General features: G+C 39.3%; 1 long non-coding RNA gene across 1 annotated transcript; it reads left to right on the top strand.

Annotated features, from left to right (window-relative positions):
* The first annotated feature begins 890 nt into the window (after positions 1-890).
* Positions 891-7,870, top strand: LOC126828560 (uncharacterized). Its single transcript, XR_007683150.2, has 3 exons — positions 891-1,215; positions 6,296-6,355; positions 7,406-7,870. It is a non-coding gene; the product is annotated as an uncharacterized LOC126828560 (long non-coding RNA).
* Positions 7,871-8,435: the final 565 nt, after the last annotated feature.

Raw genomic sequence — 8,435 nt, forward strand, 5'->3', positions numbered from 1 at the left:
CAACTGGCCTGTTTTCGATTCCCCGCTTGTATGTGACAAGGAGTAGGGTCGCATGTCCAACCTCGTGGGTTTTCTCTGGGTCGGCCGGTTTCCTCTCCTACGCGCAAGTGAATTATTGAAAAAAAAAAATTGAACCATGTGTTAGTTCCGAAATGACCTAGTTTGTTTCGAGTGGACGTTAAACAGCATTTCTCTCTCTTTCTCTCTAAATGGGCGTTGTGAAGGTGGTGGCTACTCGTTCACCAGACAATTCTGTAGAAATATCGTGATTATGGTAACCACAATTTGATCTGTAGCTGGCATCAACATCGAAAGCCACATATGTACAATGGTACATAGTATAAATATCTAATTAATAATTTAGATAACATTTAAGGCCTCAGCATTAAGCCGATTTAGCATCTTTAAATAATAGCAAATTATTCTGACTTGCACAGAGACTTTTTATCTCTCTAAAATAGTTAAATTTCGTGTATGATTTCTTCGCTACACCCTGCATGAAATATACCTCATACAAAACAAATTGTTCTTTATGGTAAGTACGTAGGCCTATATCACAACTTGATGAATATAAAATGAAATTTTAAATCTATATATATATATTGTCTTCTCTTGTGGTGTATAATTTCTAGTGCTAATATAAATGGGGGGGGGGTGTAACGTACTGTTTAAGATGATGTGAATACCAAGTCCAAAATTGTTAGGTAACTAATAACACACTCGAATTAAAGACCAAGGAGGTATTGGTGGTTGTCTCTTTAATCAAGATGGTGTCGCTTAGTCAATTTTGGTAAATAGTTATTTACAGTGTTGCGTAGTAATGTTTCAGATATTTGTGGTGAATCACATAAATTGATTACGCATCGTGTTAAGGTCAGGATGACAACTTCTAGACTGCATTTCGCGACTAACTTTAAAATATTATTAATAAATTGATTTGTCGTAGTTAAACAAGTTGGAAATTAAACTGAAATATGCAATAAAAAATAAAATTTTAATAACGTGTTTATCCACATAACGCTATTTACTTCAGCTAAAATAAAACCAATTTTCTCTCATTAAAGCTGTTGCCATCTATTAGGTTTAAAAGAGATCGCAGCTACAATATTCTTTACTTGTTTTTGACTCCAGGTTGAAGATTCATCAAGATGTGTACTTTGTGGCTGATTTCCTTTGTCGTTGTGCTGGCTTCCATGTTACCAAGCTGTAATGCAAGTAAGTATTACTATTTCGTAGCTAAATGGTTTAAGTACCTCTGATTTCTGTAAGATCATATTTATAATTGCCATAAATGAAAATTGTGACATCAATACTTGATTTAGATATACATTGTTTGTTTTTATTGTATTTTAAAAGCTGTTAATTGCAATGTCGACCATGTTTTCGTACATGTATGATGCAGTTGATGTTTTTACCTGTACGGTTAACATTTGGAATGTATCCTGTAAGTCTGAAACTGAGTGAGAAGAGAGAGAGAGAGAGGGAGGAGGGGGAGAAAGAGAGAGAGAGAGAGGGGGGTTATCGCAAGGCCCAGCTTAACCGGAGCGGGGCTCTGGGCCTGACTAGAATCGCGGGGCCCCTAACGCGACGAAATGATTATTTCATGACCTTTTGAACGGCCGGGTTTCGACCAATCAAAGAGAAGGTTGAGGGATTGCAGACTCACAGTCTCCGCCCATCGCGCCGTTAAAAGCCTAGACCGATCACCGAGTGGAACTTCATAGGGAAGGTTGAGGAATAAATTACCGTAAACCTTTCATCTGGAATTTGAATTTTTTCTTTTTTTGCCATGAACATCGGGAGCCTGGGCTGGGTCCCTCAAGCCCATGCCTAAGTTAGGCGTTGGTTTAACGTCCACTCGACACAAACTAGGTTATTTTTCGGGACTAACATATGGTTCAATTTTATTTCAATAATTCGCGTGCGCGTAGGGGCCTTTAGCAGTAGGAGGAAACCGGAGGACCCGGAGAAAACCCACAAGGTTGGGCAGGTGACCCTATTCCTTGTCGCGTACTCCCATAGTGTATCTTTAATTGAGCGTAACATATGCTAATATATGTAGAGCTCTGGTTAATCTCGATTGATTTGGTTAGGTTGTAGTGTATTGGTTGTTGATCATAGTGCCGCTGCCCAGGCAAAATTACCCTCATAGCACACTGTATGGCGTATGCCCTTCGTCATTATCCCAGTCGGGGCAGAATACCCCATTTCATTTCATGTCCATTTCTAGGTGCCAAAGAATAAATATTTAGCTACTTTAAATATGGAATATATCTAAATATGAGAGAGAGAGAGAGAGAGAGAGAGAGAGAGAAATGGGGTTTAACGTTCACTCACACAAACTAGGTCATTTCGGGACTAACATATGGTTTAATTTTATTTCAATAATTCGCTTGCGCGTAGGGGTCTTTAGCAGTGGGAGGAAACCGGAGGACCCAGAGAAAACCCACGAGGTTGGACAGGCGACCCTACTCCTTGTCACGTACAACCGGGGATTCGAAACCACGCCAGTCGACTCAATGACAGACTTTATGATACAGCGCGCGCGCTAACCATTCGGCCATCCAACCCACCCCCTTATCTAAATATGGAATATATCTAAATATGGAATATATGTAAATAAGTGTTTATTTATCCTATTGTTTTACAGAGAAAGGTTGTTTGAAAATCAAATGTATGACCAATGGTAAGATACGTATATAGTATTCCATTAACCACTTTATTAATAGTATCCACAATACATTCCAATAACTATAATCTTGTAATTTACTTATAAGATTAAATTTCATCAGATAATCTGTGGATTATTCTGCCAAATAACTAGACATATCCCGTGCATTGCTTTGCCAAATTGCATGTAATGATATTTACATAGGTAATGCCCCCGTCAGACCAGGTTGGCATCCTTATACTGCACTGCTGCGACCGTACGGCGACCAGAAAATGCACAAGGTTGCCGGCAAACGTGAACACAACGCGAGAAAATGTCCCAAAGAATTACAAACTTGAACAATGTCGCTTTCTTACAGCTTTTCAGGTCAGGTCGCAGAACCTTGGCGTTTGTTTTAAGCATGGTTAAAGCAAACGCCGTGACTTGGCAACAATGGAGCACGACTTCTGGCGTTTCCACCATGCTTTTTTCCTGCGACAAATTAAATTGTAAAACATTTTTGTTATGTATTGGAAAAATAAATAAAGGCGTTTGACGTATTTGTAGGTAAAAATTATTTCCTATTTAGTGTAAATGGGTATTAAAATGACTAAAAGGCAGCATTCCGCCCAAAGCAGTAACGTCTTATGTAAACAATAAGTGTGATGACCCTCCTTGTACAAGTAAATATTATTTATTTATATTAAAGACAGTTGTACGTGACAAGGAGTCGGGTCGCCTGTCCAACCTCGTGGGTTTTCTCCGTGTCCTCCGGTTTCCTCCCTCTGCTAAAGACCCCTACGCGGAGGCGAATTATTGAAATAAAATTGAACCATGTGTTTGTCCCGTTAAACCCCATTTCTCTCCCCCCCCCCCTTAAACCCCATCTCTCTCTTGGGTGGGAGGGGGGTCTAAATCAACAGAGACGCTTTCTGAGCGATTTCTGGCTAATAAAATTACTCAGCAATGATGTGAAATTCTATTTCTTTTCTAATTCCCTTACCATGAAAACACAGTAAGGTCACACTCTTTATCCGATTTTGTTTACAATGTACGTTTAGAACCGAAGATCTCGGCACATTATAGGACCGCCACTTCCTGGATTATGGCCCCTGATTGTACAAACAATCACATTTCAGCTTGTGGACCCTGTAGAAGTCACAGTTTTTATTTGATTGTAAAAACCGTTCCAATATATCAAAGTTACACAATATTACCGTGGAGTTCAAATTTCTGGAAAATCAGATCGAAACTACCGGACAAAATGTCCGCTCCCCTTAAAAGGATGTAATACCTGGGTAAGATTTAAATATTAAGGGCATTTGCAGATTTCGTCAAAGGTCACGAGATGTAACTAGCGCCAACCCTAACCCTTACAATAACCCACCTTCCTACAGCCTGGTTGAAATAAAGCGTACAGTGTTATTCCCAAACAAGGCCTAATTATTATGGAAGACCAAATGGGACAATATTCATGATTCTTGTTTCTACATTCCAGTTTGAACATTTTAGACATGAACGCAACATTCTAAACTAATGATTCTTGTTTCTACATTCTTATGTCAACATTTCATGCACAAAATCAACATTTTAAACAAAAAATTGACTTTATGTTTCATTTTCGGCATTTTATCTGTAACTTTTGTATATCATTAAATATTAAAATTAAAAAATAATTTCTTAATTTTACACGACAAAGAAATCAATTCATTGGTTTCTGAAAGTATCAAAAAAAATTCTGGAATTTGAACTCTTATGAAAATATTTTCTATGTTTCAAAAAGTCTTGAAAGTAAAATCTTGAAATGAAAATGTCCAGAAAAATATCATGAATTTATCAACATTATTACACCAGAGGGCGTTAGCGTATGTATACAACTTTGATACAGAGAGAGAGAGAAATGGGGTTTAAAGTCCACTCGACACAAACTAGGTCATTTCAGGACTAACATATGGTTTAATTTTATTTACATAATTCGCTTGCGCATAGGGGTCTTTAGCAGTGGGAGGAAACCGGAGGACCCGGAGAAAACCCACGAGGTTGGACAGGCGACCCTACTCCTTGCCACGTACAACCGGGGATTCGAAACCACGCTAGTCGACTCAATGACAGACTTTATGATACAGCGTGCGCACGCTAACCATTCAGCCATCCAACCCCCCACTTTGATACAGACTATAGATTAGAAATCAAAAGTAGACTTTTCCACGAGTGGAAGTGTGCCCCTGTTGTGTTTACAGTACACCTAATTAGTTGCATGAAACAGAAATTAAGCTCGAGATATAATAACAATACATATAACTTTTATAATTTAATCAGCTAGAAAAATTAGGACAAACGCCTTTCTTACATATTCGCTGTTATTTGTTTACTTTTTCATATGTTTACAAATTACTTAATTAGACCCACACGTGTTTCGAATATGGCAAAAATGGATGATAATGCTGTGTTTTAAATGGAATCTATTCACTGTTATTTGTTTACTTTTTCATATTAACTATAACTATAGGATAGTGTTTGCAAATTAGACCTACGCGTGTTTCGAGTGGAAAAATCTACTTTTGATTTCTAATCTATAGTCTGTATCAAAGTTGTACACATACGCTAACGCCCTCTGGTGTAATAATGTTGATAATTCATTATATTTTTCTGGACATTTTCATTTCAAGATTTTAACTTCAAGACTTTTTGAAACATAGAAAATATTTTCATAAGAGTTCAAATTCCAGATTTTTTTTTAGATACTTTCAGAAACCAAAGAATTGATTTCTTTGTCGTGTAAAAAATTAAGAAATTATTTTTTAATTTTAATATTTAATGATATATAAAAGTTACCGATAAAACGCCGAAAATGAAACATAAAGTCAATTTTTTGTTTAAAATGTTGATTTTGTGCATGAAATGTTGACATAAGAATGTAGAAACAAGAATCATTAATTTAGAATGTTGCGTTCGTGTCTAAAATGTTCAAACTGGAATGTAGAAACAAGAATCATGAATATTGTCCCATTTGGTCTTCTATAAATTATAAGTGTTGATTTGTCAGTGGTGCGGGTTGTGGGGCCAGGGCCGTAACTAGCTCAGGTCAACGAGGGGCACGAGAAGTGTTCTCAGAGGGTGCTGTAAAATTGGTGAACAATGTATATCTATTGTTTTTATGGTCGACAATTTTTTTCACTGGGGGGGGGGGGAATTTTTCCCTGCCCCCCCCCTAGTTACGGGCCTGAGTGGGGCCTGACAAGTAGCTGTCTAGTCGTTTGGGAGAGACAAAAACGTAGGTCCTGTGTTCACATTGTCGTGCACGTTAAGCATCCCTTTGCAGTTGGAATTTCCCACCAGAGCACACTGTATGTCTGTCTGTTCGGGGTTGGGGGCTACACTAGGTCTACCCCGAGTCTGAAATTTGGGTATAGGGGTAGCTCGGACCGGGGAGTAACATAGGCCAGGTGGCGTTAGTCTACCACTTCTGGTTTCGGAGTTATGACCCCCGAGCGTAGGGGTAGCTCGGACCGGGGAGTAACATAGGCCAGGTGGCGTTAGTCTACCACTTCCGGTTTCGGGGTAATGACCCCTGAGCGAAGCCGGGCATTCTTCTAGTAGTTTGATATTGTTGTTTGTAATCATATATTATTGATTTGGTTATAGTATCTTGTGAAGTTGATTCTGGTTGTCTTCTTGGGAGTTGTATTAATGGAACCTGTATCGGTAAATAATCTTTATTCTATTTATAACATCATCCCCCCATCATTTTATGAACCGATTTTATATTTATTTGAATACGACAAAAGACTCGAGCACCCCTCGTCGTCATGACAACCAACATAACGTTATGACTTTCAGTATCGTACTATAGGTTTACACACTGTCTGTTTACAAACATTCATGGGATCACGTGGCTAAGTGGGTAAGACGCTGGCTCGCTAGCCTGGAGGTCGGGTGTTCGATCCCTGCATTGGCCGAGAAAGTTCATCCAGATTTTCCGGCGTAGTTCCCCCTTGTCAGTGATGCAGGACGGAGGGCCTGACAAAGATAGCTGTCTAGTCCTTCGGATGAGACGGAAAACCGAGGTCCCGTGTATATATTGGAATGCACGTAAAAGACCCCTTGGCAGTTGGAATTCGATATAAGAGTCTTCATTAGCCCAGTCGGAGCAAAACAGTAGGACGTTAAACCCCATTTCATTTCATTTCATTTCACAAACATTCAATAATTTAATGTACTTGGTACATGTCACCAACATTTGGATAGAATTCAGAATGGCAGAAAAAATAACAAAAATGTTGAAAACAGGAAAATTTCCTTTAAATGGATTCTAATACAAGACTTCTGTACAACAGAAGATCGGTTTCGCAATCTGATTAAAATACAGATCTATATTTCGTTTCGTTTTTTTTATACTTTCGATGGCCTACACTACATGAAGATCTGACCGGTTGTAGCGATAGGTCGCGTCAGAGGTCATACTAGTGCTTTTGACCCTATGACTTCAGACATTTGATTAACCAATCAGCATTGATGTTACTAGTGGATTACCCACAGTTCCATGCAAACCACACCTAAAGCTCACCGTAACAGATTGTTTCATTGGCTAATCCCTCACACCATTCAGAACACGTCAATGATAACAACTCTTCCAGATCCTAGTGTAGTAAAATAAAATTTTGGACTATAAAGACGAAACGAAATAGGTTCTGTGTTTTGATCAGATTGATCGGTTTCGTAAATATAGACCATTTTTTTTTTTACATTTTTCAGGTGGTCAATGTGGAAAAACATATTGCCTTCCATACTAATGTTTAACCCAGATTGAAGAATAAACAGCTTGTTCTTTCTTTGTGGCTTTATTGAGTTTACCTCCTGCCATCCAAGTTATCTTCCGTAAGAGAGAGAAATGGGGTTTAATGTCCACTCGACAACAAAACTAGGTCATTTCGGGACTAACATGGTTTAATTTTATTTCAATAATTCACTTGCGCGTAGGGGTCTTTAGCAGTGGGAGGAAACCGGAGGACCCGGAGAAAACCCACGAGGCTGGACAGGCGACCCTACTCCTTGTCACGTACAACCGGGGATTCGAAACCACGTTGGTTGACTCAATCACAGGTCTTATGATACAGCGCGCACGTGCTAATCATTTGGACATCCAACCCCCCAAATACGTGGATGAAAAGATGGAAAAAGAAGATGCCTGGGCAAACTTTCACCCATAGTACACTGTTTTAAAGGTTTGTCAATTCATACAGCACAGTTAAGCTCATATTTTATGGTTTTAGTTTTCAAATTCGGGGGTCATGGTGGCTAAGTAGGTAAGACGCTGGCTCGCTAGCCTGGAGGCCGCGTGTTCGATCCCTGCATGGGACGAGATAGTTAATCAGGATTTTCCGGCGTGGTGATGCAGTGATGCAGGACGGAGGGTCTTGCAAGGGCAGATGTCTAGTCAGTCGGATGGTACAAAAAACCGAAGTCCCGTGTACACATTTCCGTGCACGTAAAAGATCCTTGACAGATGGGATTCGATATAAGAGGAGGCTGCAGTGCTGCGGTCCGGGCAAAATTTCCCTCATAGCACACTGTATGGCGTATGCTCATCTTCATCAGCCCAGTTCGGAGCAGAACAGTAGGAAGTTAAACCCCATTTCAAGAACGGCCAGAACTTTATCTAAATCTTACATAATGTATCTTAAAGTTTCAACAAAATCGGATCAGGGGCCATAATCCAGGAAGTTACGTTCGGTATACGGGAATATCGAAAGGAACCGAGACCTTTGGGGGATAAACCTATATT

This window comes from Patella vulgata, chromosome 7 (assembly GCF_932274485.2).
Source record: "Patella vulgata chromosome 7, xgPatVulg1.2, whole genome shotgun sequence".
Taxonomy (NCBI): domain Eukaryota; kingdom Metazoa; phylum Mollusca; class Gastropoda; family Patellidae; genus Patella; species Patella vulgata.